A 10,024-nucleotide genomic window follows, 5' to 3' on the forward strand; every position below is an offset into this window, starting at 1 on the left:
TCGAGATCCCGCATTTTCGGGATCACCCTTCGAAGCATTTTGTCAAGGAGAAATTGGCCTCCCAGATTTCACCGCGCACAAATAGTCTCCGCGTTTCTTAGAGGGAAGTGATAAGAAATGATTTGGACATCCCACTTTTTGGTCTCCTATAACGATATTGTGCTGACAGTGTAGCCCCCCTTTTTACAAGTGTCGAGGCGCTTCGCCTTTTCGCTTTTCCAGGATCACCCAAAATGTCAAGATTCTTCGTTCTTCAAAATTATGCTGTTGTTATCGGTTCAACTTCTATGAAAGCATTGATTGCGCCTGCGGTTACACTTTTTGAGGGTGATAATGGTGCCGTTGTTACTTTCCCTCCCTATAAATGGGGCTTTTCGTGGTTGGCTCCTTATTCAAGCTTCCTTTGATACCCATCTTTTCTTCCTCTCCTGCTATCTTGAGTTTCTGCCATCTCGTCATGTTTGAGGCTCGTAGCCTCAAGATATTACGTCATGTGTACCTTGGCTCGACTCTCGATCCCTTTTTTGGTTGGGTGAAGCTATGACGTTGTGATGATGTTGTTGTTGTTGTTGTTGCAGTTGCCGTTGGCTCGGGGTGATGAGGCAGAGGGCCGATTTCCTCCGACCTTGGGGATACTTTGGATTATGCACTGCTGCTCAAGATGGGGCTCGGATTATACACCGCTGCTCACCCTCCTCCCTCAGTTCGGCATGTTACACCCTTTTTAGATTCCTGGGGGGTGTGGTTGTGGTCTCTGCCGGCTGTTGCCTTCCAGGCCGAGGCAACATCTCAAGAAGTGGCTTTAAAATGGCAGTACTGGCGGAGTTCGTACTAGCCAAATTTTTTACCCAGACACTTCTTGCGTTCTTCCGGCTTCTCCTTCGTCATTTTGCTCCTCTCCCCCGCCTTTCTTTTCTATACCCTCCCTTTTGAAGATGCCATTTCGGGAGGATTAGGATGAGGTCCTCGAGGGGATCGGACTTGGAAGATATTGTCTTTGAGGTCATATGCCTAAGAGGATGATGACGGAGACGCAGCATGAATAGGCTAGGTCCTTAGGCTCTTGCTGTATGCATACCATTTGTACTTCTTTATTTTTACATAAGGATTCCCCTGTGGGCTTTTGTAATCATATGTAAGGACCCCTCGAGGGTCGTTGTAAGCAAACACTTGTATAAATACAAAGATATTTTCTTGATTCCTTCCTTCGACACTTGTTGTATCTCTTTATATTTTTGGCAGCTTCGAATGCATGATCTTGTTTTATCGCCTGTGATACTGACCTGGGGCGCGAGTATTCTTCCTGGCCTTTAGTTGATAAAAATGGCTTCGCGTGGGGTCCTTCATGACTTCTCGAACTGAACCCGAATCAGGCCAATAACCTCGAGCCGTCGTGACCCTTTCTTTGCGTAAAAGCGTGGATAATATCTTCGGGCCTCATAATAACCTTAGAGAAAAGACTTGCCTGAGGACTCGCGGTCCCGGGTCATTGATGAATTCCTGGAGGCGATCTCTTAATGGAGGCCTGGCCGTGCTTTGGGCCACCCTGGTCATTACTTGGAGCCTGTTTCGCACGGGTGTTTGTTAGAGACGCCCATTTCTTCGTAAACTAGCCTTCTTTAGCGGAGGCCCTTTAAAGCTGTACGTAAATCTTATGTTGGTGAAGGCATTGTTGTCCTTCTGGAGCGCTGTCTTTCTATGACAGAGGTCTTCGGGGTTGAGCATTACCTCGAAACCGGAGGCGGTGCCGATGGTTGGTGCCTTTGGTTGGCGTTGACTCGTTCCTGCCCTTCTCACATGTAATCGTGAGGTTGCTTCCGCTTCCCGGGGATCCTCAGGGTTTGCTGATTTCATGGTACCGGTGGGTCATGCCCTTAGCGGCAGTTTATTCGGGGAATGGCAGAGATCGGGCATGGTGATAAATGAGATGTGCGCTCCATAATCATGAAGGAGCTTTCATCGGGGCAAGATGGGACCGTGCTTCTAAGGAGAGTGCATCCTGGAATTCCTGGATTCCTTGGTTCTAGAGAAGCGGTTCCTTTGGGCCAACAAGGTTAGGCCACCAGAAGGGTGCTCGATCGTCGAGTAGGTTTGCCGGCTTCACTTCGTGGTACGTTTCAGCATGATTCCTCCGTATCTCGGATCTTCCCTTTCTTATCAGGTTTTCCCTCCGTAAGACTTCGACAGACCCAGGCTTTGAGCTTCTCCGCCAAGGGGCTATACTTCGAGGGGCCCTGGACGAGGATAGGCCCCATAGGCTTCTTAGCAAGGGGAAGGAGGGGTTGAGTCGGTGTATTGGTGGTTCGGGACATATCAGAGCTCGCATTACAGAAGCCTTTTGATGAGGCATGAGCCTTCTTGTGGTAAGCGTTTCGCCTTTTCAACTTTTGAGTTTAGATTTTGCTTATTTTTTAGCTGCAGAAAAAAGGCGAAGGCTTAGGAGTACCTTAGGGGCGGAGCCGATCAAGCTAGGAATGCCTGTAGTATTAAATGCAGGCTTGAGCTTTGATCTGAGTGGACATGATTGTGAAGTTGTAGCTTGATTCCTCAAAATTTTGGATTGAGAATAGCCGGTGCCCGGACTGGTATAGTACTAAGCCGGACCGAGGATGGTGAAGGAGTGGCGACCTGTCGCCGATGACCGAGCCAGGTTGGAGCGGGCCTTCAAGGGATATGTTCATCGTAGATCTTTGGGACAGGCACTTGAAGAGACCCACGCCAGGGGTTCCATCCTTCTAGAAGGATTTGCTTGAGCGAAGGTGGTTGAGCGTGATGCTCGGTTGCTTATTGCCGATGCCACAGAGAGCGAGGCTGGGGCTGGTAGGCCGTAACCCTTTAAGGTAGAGCGTAGATTTTGCCACTTTATATTTTGTTATTTATAGAGCATGTTTGTAGATGGAGAGCGCACCTTTCGCGCATATATAAAATGAGAGAAATCTTGAAATTTTACCTCCTTTGTATCTCTTCCCGTATTGCTTTTAACCAGACAGGCTAGTTTCCATGTTTTGGCGGGATCCTCGTAGATCCGGAAATGATCAGGCAGGCCCGGAGGCTTGTAAGTGCAATCCTTGACGCGAGCAGGTGTTGGGGCCTCTATGTTTTGGCCTGTTTGTTTAGGCTCAGTCTCTGAGTCAGGTCTTTATTTGAGCTTGCCTATCCTTCGGTCTTCTATGTCCGTGTGGGTAGATGGTGATTGTTCTCATTTCTTGCCCTTGGGTATTTCGTTGTTTCAGCTATTTTGGGTCCAGTCTCCGAGTCGCGTTGCGATTCAAGCTTTAATTGACCCTTAAGTTCTTTCCTGCCTACATGGGCGGACAATGGTGGCCTTTATTTCCCACCCTCGGGCGTTTGTTGTTTCAACTATTTCAGGTCCAGTCCCTGAGTCATGTTGCGATTCGAGCTTTAATTGACCCTTAAGTTCTTTCCTGCCTGTATGGGCTGTCGACGATGGCCTTTTGTGTTTTGGGTCAAAGTGAACTTACAAGCGAGTGGCTCGGAGGCTCACTCGGCTGGCGATAGTGGCATTTATGCCCTGCCCTTAGGCATATTGCAGTTTACTTATTTAGGGTCCAGTCTCCGAGTCACGTTGTGACTCGAGCTTTAATTGATCCTTAAGTACTTTCGATTTTTAGACCGGCGATAGTGCCTCTTAAGCTATTTTTGGTCGTTGAGACCTTTTAATATGTGGCCTAGAGGCTTGCATAGTTAACTATTTTGGATCCGGTCTCCGAATGGAGTTACGATTCGAGCTCATTTTAGTCCTCAAGTTGTCAATTTTCAAGCTGGTGACAATGTCTCTTACGCTGTTTTACATGTGGGCTTTTGTAGGCTTTGTTTTCCGCTCGTTAAGGTCTTTTGAAATAGTTTTGCCTGACCTGTCGTCGGTTCTGGAAGAATCTCGATTTCAAGTTGTTATCGGTGATGTTTGAGCACCTCGGAAGGTTCATAGCTCGTAGGCTGAGTAGGTCGAAGCGTTGTGATTTGGAGATGACATGGTCGAAGCTCGTTTTTTGCCTGTTGAGGGAAGCCTATTTTAATTGGTTCTTTCCGAAATTTATTCGAAGTAGTGGCTTGCGATTTTTGTTTAGCGACAGTGGGGTTTGGCTGTATCAGCCATTTTGACCGGAGCCATTTTTGATCCCGTGCGATAGTTTAGGCGTCTACACCGAGGGTATGCCCTTTCGAGACTCTTACAAATACGACTTATAGCCTAAACTTCAGGATTTTGAATTTCATGCCTGTTGAGGTCTTACAGTTTGTCATGCCTGTTGAGGTCTTATAGTTTGTCATGCCTATTGGGGTCTTACGGTTCGTGTTGCTTTGTAGAATAGATCTAGTTACACCGAGTCTGCCCGCTCGGGGTCTTACAGTTTCAGGTTTTCCAGTGCATGGCGATTGGCGACAGTCTCCGAGTTATTAAGTTTTCTTGGGCTCAGAGGTTGTTATTTGTTAGCTCGGAGTTACCTTACTGGGGCTTCATGAGCTCGGAGTTCCGACCCTGGGGTCATGCGGGTGCCAAATTGTTGACGTTAAGTCCCCGAGCGTTTTGGGATGCATTCGTGAAGGGGTTCCTACCGGGAATACACTACGATTTCCTTGTTTGGAGAATGAGATGCTGAAAGATATTCTTTGATCCATTGTCGTAATATATATTATTGTGTTGAGTCGACCTATATCGGGTCGCAGTCGATCGCTCGGAGATTTGCCTTGCCTAAAGTTTTTCGTGATTTTAGAGCCTCGATCCGGAGGCCGTCTGAGCGTTCGAACTGTTGGAGTCCGTTCCAGAGTTTCCGAACGTTTCCGGTGGAATAATTTGTTACCCTACTCTAAGAAGGAGTTCCCTCCCCTCCCCCTCCCTTTTTTTTGACAAAAAAGGTATTTTTTGATTGCTCGATACAATAGTACATGTTTTTGCCGACATGGCCTGACTATATCGACCGTTCGGTCCGATACATTGTTTTCCTATAGGAAACCTCATTTGGTGTTTTCAAAAACTCTTACAGGCGGGCAGCTTTCCGGGGGAAATGCCTCTCGCTTATTCAAAAGACAGCCACAGGGAAAGTCTTGAATGTTTTTGCGGAGTTCCCCCTTAGGCGGCTCGCAGACGTTGCCTCATTAAAAACCTTATTGGTAAAAATCCTTCTTCTGGGATAAAAACTCGGTCGAAGGAAAAGAGTGCAACGGGTGCGCCTTTGGAGCCTTGAGGTCATGCAATAGCACTAGCGTTCCGGCAGCTCCGATTGGGTGCCTGCACGAAGGTTAATTCCAAATTCGAAATAAAAAAAGGGAAATGGTCATACCTTGAAACGAGATATGTTGGCGATGCCTTGGTATTGATCCATTATAACTGCCCGGGGGCAGAGATGCGGCGTAGATCTCTACTTTGTTTTGTCATGCTCAACCGGGGGTGAGACCCGATTTGCCCGTTGGTTTATTCGAGGGTGGAGGCATGAGCATTGGCACCACGTCGTGTATAGCGAACATTTCCCTTGCCGTGTGTTGTTCCCCGTAGACGATTTTGATCCCGTCCTTTGTCGGGAATTTTATCACCTGGTGGAGGGTAGATATTACTGCTCTCATGCAGTGTATCCATGGCCACCCAAATAAGGCATTATACCTCATATCTCCCTCGATGACATGGAATTTGGTGTCTTGGATTGTGCCGACCACGGTAACCGGAAAGGACAATTTCTCCTTTCGTCGTTTCGCTCGCCATGTTGAATCCATTGAGGACCCGAGTGGTGGGCATGATATGTTCAAGCAGTTCGAGCTGTTCTATCACCCTCGACCTGATAATATTGGATGAGCTACCTAGATCCATGAGTACATGTTTTATCTGAAAAGAATTCACAAGAAAGGAGATTACCAGGGCATCGTTGTGGGGTTGAGACAGGTCCTTCGGTGTCCTCTTCGCTGAACGTGAGGGCATCTTCGGGGATATATCCCCGAGTCCATTTTTCTCTGGTGATGGATATTTTTGTTCTTCTCATTACGGGTTCCTGCGGGGCATCAGTGCCCCCCATGATCATGTGGATGACGTGTTGCGGCTCGTTTGCCTCATTTTTCTTGGTTGCTTCCCTTTCCCGAAATTGATTTTTGGCCCGAACGCTAAGGAATTCTTGCTGTATCGGTTTGGGCCACTTGGCGTCTCTAATCTTGCTGATAGCGAACACGATGTCTGATATATCGACGCTGAAGTTGTATTCCGATAAGTGGGGCACGTTTGTTTGCGCTATGTTTCGATCGAACCTGGTTCTGTTGACGAGCCCTCGAGGGTCCTGTCCTCGATTTATCCTCCGATCATTGCGAGGTAGGTTGCGCCTTGGGGCGTTCCTTCTGTCTTCGAGGTACGACTGGTACCTTTCTTAGTTTGGTTTTGATTCTTTTGCCAGGAGTCTATTTGGGTACAATGAGCCTGAAGGGGCTCCCAGTTGGTCATCCTCGGCCCTGATCTTTGACTGGTATCGGTTGTGGACGTCCGACCAGGTCACAATCGGATATTTGATCAGGTTCTGCTTCAGCTGTTTCGAGGCTACCGAGCTTCGTTCGTTAAGGCCTTGGGTGAAGGCCTGCACTGCCTAGTCATTGGAGACTGGCGGTAGCTCTATCTGTTCCATCTGGAAGCGGGACACGAATTCCCGCAGCATCTCGTTCTCTCTTTGGTTGATTTTGAAAACGTCAGACTTCCTCATTGCTACCTTGATGGCTCCAGCATGTGCTTTTACGAAGGAGTCTGCTAGCATGGCGAATGAATCTATGTAGTTGGGATCCAAGTTGTGATACCACATCATGGCCCCCTTCGAAAGCGTTTCTCCGAATTTTTTTTCAGCAATACGGACCCGATCTCGTCATTATTTATATCGTTGCCTTTTACTGCGTAGGTATATGCAGTAACGTGTTTATTGGGGTTGGTGGTATTGCTGTACTTAGGGAGTTCTGACATTCTGAATTTTTTAGGAATGGGCTTCGGGGCCGCTTCCTCGGGGAACGGCCTCTGTATGAACTTCTTCGAATCCAAACCTTTCAGGACCGGGGGTGGTCCCGTGATCTGATCTACCATAGAGTTGTAGGTCACGACCTTTTTATCGTTGGCTTCAATAATTTTCTCACCCAATTTGATCCATTTGGTGAGGTCCTCGAGCATCTTCACTATGGAAGGGTCGGCCACTAACCCATTATTGTTTGATCTTTCGGGTACTTGCTCGGTGGGGGGAGCTGTCTGTGGTGCTGGTGTGCTGGGAGTCTTCGGATGGCTTTGCAACTGGGCAATGGCTAGTTGCTGTGCCTGCAACATTTCAAAAATAACATGAAGACTAACTTCATGTTCTTCCCGGGCCGGGGTTTTTTGAGCTTCCTATCGGTCGCTGTGTCGTATGCTCCTGTCGATGTGAGAAGTTTCGTCGACTTGTTGTGCGTCCTGCGAATCCACGTCCGCCAGAATCGGTCCGGCCGCGTTATCAGGATTCTGTGGTGGTGCTCCAGCGGCCCTGATAACCATGCCATTTTCCCCGTGGTTTTCAAGGTTGTCGTTCTCGACTCTGTTTACCGAGCCAGACATTTTGACCTGAAATCAAAGGGTCTTGGACAAGAAAAAGTGTGGAAGATAATGTGCATTTGTGCAATGAAACTAGCAAAAAAATAATCACTGTTATTTTTAGCCCCACGGTGGGCGCCAAACTGTTTATCGTGAAAATGGTAATAGTAAATAAAGTTATGGGATTCTAAAAATACGTGATCTATTCTCGAGCTAGTCGTTAGAGCAGATGATGCTAAGAATGTGAAGTTTAATGATGAGATGCAAGCTAAAACGAGGCAATAATCAAACCGAGGGGCCTGTTGCATGGATGTAGGACTAGTCGATGGGGACCTCGGGGTCAACGTCTAGGTCGAGCTCGAGCTATCGGGGGCAATCGGGAATGGGGTAACAGTTAGGTTATGATCAAGAAAAGCTCTATATAGCCAATTCCAAGTGATAAACAAAGAACAAGTAAGAAAGCAATAAATGCTAAATGGCCTTGATCCAGTGAGGGCAAGTGAGTTTTAGAAAGAGAGAGAGATAGATATTATTGCACTTGAGTAGAATAGTTGGAGCTCTACCTTTACAGGGTGTTAGTAACTCCCCTTTTATAGAAAGGGGGGCCCAAACTTAGTACAAGATACGTTGCGTGATAAAAAAGAAATGGGATGGGACAACCGGCTAGCTTTATGACATACACGCGGCCTAGTGTCGAGCCGCTTGAATAGACCTGATCGCCCCCGGGTGCATTTTTCAGGAGATTCCTACGTTCGTCGGGACTTCGATAGACATTGTCCTTGGCAGGGCACTGGCCGATCTCGAGGGAAGTGACTGGCTCGAGATCCCGAGCTTCCGGGATCACCCTTCAAAGCATTTTGTCGAGGAGAAATCGACCTCCCAGATTTCACCGCGCACAAAGTTCCATTAAATAAACATCTTTCAATCTCTATAATAGTTGTGTAATTAAATTGGGAACTTATGGTTTCCAATCACCATACCAAGAGTTCCAATACTTATTCATACTCATATTCCCTTAATAAATCCATACATGTAAGTCTAAGGGTGTAGGATTACCTTTTTGGAAGAAATCTTGCAAAACCCTCCTTTGAATTTTTGAAGAAATCCCTTGAAGATCTAAGTATTTTATGTGTAAATTTCATCAATACTAGTGTATAAATGATGGAATTCACACCAAGATAATGGGGATTACTTACCTTGAAGATGGGAGGGGTTGGAGGTCTTGAGAGGGTGGAGGAAAACCCTAAAATTCGTCCAAATGAAGTGGGAAAAATAACCCCCGAAGGTTTCATATCAAAATAGGGTCAGGTTGAAAAACGAAGATTTGCACAGCCGCGACACATGGGGCACCGCGTGGGGAAGCATGGCAATGAAATATGTGTCTAGGAACAAAATTTGGAGGTGCTCTGATAATCTATACAGGCGCGCCGGTAGTGTAAAATTCTGCCAGTATTTGGCAATTTGGTCATAACGTCTGGTAAGAGTGTCCAAATAACGAACGGTTTGAAGAGTTAGAAACTAGACTCGAAGATATTTCATTTGATAGGTTGTGCATCGCATAACACCTTATATAAATGTAGATATGCTCATCCAAAGTATAGTCTTATGCGTTCTCATTTAGAATTTTAGTCTATCATGTAATTTTCCAACTTGGCTTAGACTTAGGTCTTTCCTTGGACACCAAATCACTTATGATATGCCTCGTACACTTATTATCATAACCGATTGATAACCACCACGTTAATACTCATTTAATTCATCCATAACTAATTCAAATTTATGTAGTGTTACATTATCTCCCCCTTGGGATCATTCGTCCTCGAATGATTGTCATGGCTGTATCTTCGGCTAACTCCGGACCTTAAATGAGTCTGGTGGGAACATGAACTTTCATTAATACTTGCATACTAAATTGAATGAATACTCGATTACTGAACTGATGAGATACTGAACTGAATAGGTGCTAGACTGAATGGCTACTAAACTGACTAAACACCGAAAGACATGGAGATTGTAATATAAGGTCTGAATGAGAAGGTTAGATACCTTCGACATTTCTCCAAAATACCTACCAGCTAACAGAGCATAATACTAGCTCCACATGGCATCATAATACGCATGACATGAAACATATACGTGAATACTAGTCTGTCACATATACGTAAATCCTGAACTAGCATGGATATATGAATAATGAGCTGGAACAAATAATTGATTGCTGAACTGACGTGAATATCTGATCACTGAACTCACATCAATATCTGAGTATTAAGCTGGCATGAATATCTGAGTACTGGACTGACATGAGTATCTGAGTACTGAATTGGCTTGAATATTCTAACATGAGATCTGAATAATAGAAACATAAATGTCGTGACATGAGATCTGAATACTGGAAACTTGAATGTTATAACATGACACGTGAAAATATTGGTGTACAACAACTAATTATGGTGGAAATTCTAACTCATAAGCTACTTACCCTATCCT

The sequence above is a fragment of the Nicotiana tabacum genome, chromosome 22 (genome assembly GCF_000715075.1).
Source record: "Nicotiana tabacum cultivar K326 chromosome 22, ASM71507v2, whole genome shotgun sequence".
Classification (NCBI taxonomy): Eukaryota; Viridiplantae; Streptophyta; class Magnoliopsida; order Solanales; family Solanaceae; genus Nicotiana; species Nicotiana tabacum.